The sequence below is a fragment of the Pteropus alecto genome, unplaced genomic scaffold (genome assembly GCF_000325575.1).
Source record: "Pteropus alecto unplaced genomic scaffold, ASM32557v1 scaffold74, whole genome shotgun sequence".
Lineage (NCBI taxonomy): Eukaryota > Metazoa > Chordata > Mammalia > Chiroptera > Pteropodidae > Pteropus > Pteropus alecto.
Window position 1 is genome coordinate 2,149,825 of NW_006436291.1, and position 1,029 is coordinate 2,150,853.

The 1,029-nt window shown below is 57.3% G+C and overlaps 1 non-coding gene across 1 annotated transcript; it reads left to right on the forward strand.

Annotated features, from left to right (window-relative positions):
* The first annotated feature begins 671 nt into the window (after positions 1 to 671).
* TRNAA-UGC lies at positions 672 to 744 on the forward strand. The gene has a single exon. It is a non-coding gene; the product is annotated as a tRNA-Ala (tRNA).
* Positions 745 to 1,029: the final 285 nt, after the last annotated feature.

The following is a 1,029-nucleotide window of genomic DNA, read 5'->3' on the forward strand; positions in this document are numbered from 1 at the left end:
CAGCCAGGCGGCAGGACGCCACGACCTGCGAGGAGCAGCCGGGGAGGGCGCCGGGCCCCGGAGGCTCCTTCGACTTCGACGTCCGCACTGGAGACCGCAGCCGTGTCTCTCCTCTGCATCCGGCCGCGAGGTCGCCTCGAGCGTTTCGGAGCTGGTTTTCCGTCGCCAGCTCTGCAGGTCCTTCTCTGGTCCTCTGCCCTCTTCTCCTGCCTGTGTCTCCGCTCAGTCCGACACGTGTCAGAAAACAGGCAAAAATAAAAAACAAAAAAGACAACTCGACCGCGTCGCTTTCCGGGGTCTGTGCGCAGGCTGGACACAGGAGGAGGCCGCAGCTTTGGAGAGCGTCAGTCCGTTCACCGGCCTCTGCTGTTCCAGAAGCTGCATAACAGATTTCGTTTTCCCCACAATGCTAGAGCCCGTCCCCGACGGGATGAAGGGGAGCCGCTTACACCCCACGGCTGCAAAGAGAGGATGCGACTTCCTAGCGCCGTGGGAGACGCCGGAGCTGATGACCCGCTGCAGATTTCTGTGTCATTGATGGAAATGCAGGACCTTCATTCTGGAGAAACACACGAGGACAGAGAGGGGCCCACAGGAGCCCTGAGGCAGGAGCTAGTAGGCAACCGAACTTCCTCAGCACAGATGGTATGAAAGCTGAAATTTCTGGACGCGGCTCCATAGTGCAGCGGTCAGCACGTCTGCTTTGCACGCAGAAGGTCCTGGGTTTGTGCCCCAGTGGAGCCACGGTCCATGGTCTGCGACCAATACACCTTGAACACGCCGGATGTCTGAGCTCGGAAGCTGAGCAGGGTCGGACCTGGTTAGGACTTGGATGGGAGACCCCCTAGGAAGACCGGGTGCTGTAGGCATATATAATAAATTTAAAAAAAAAAAGTTGAAATTTCTGTATTACCGATAGGTTCTTAATGTTCAGGGGATGAGAGCAACGGGGGAGAATCTGTTACTGTCGCCAGGCGACCTGACGTCACCTTTCGGTTTTCCCTGCGGCACAAAGTAGAAACGTGAGAG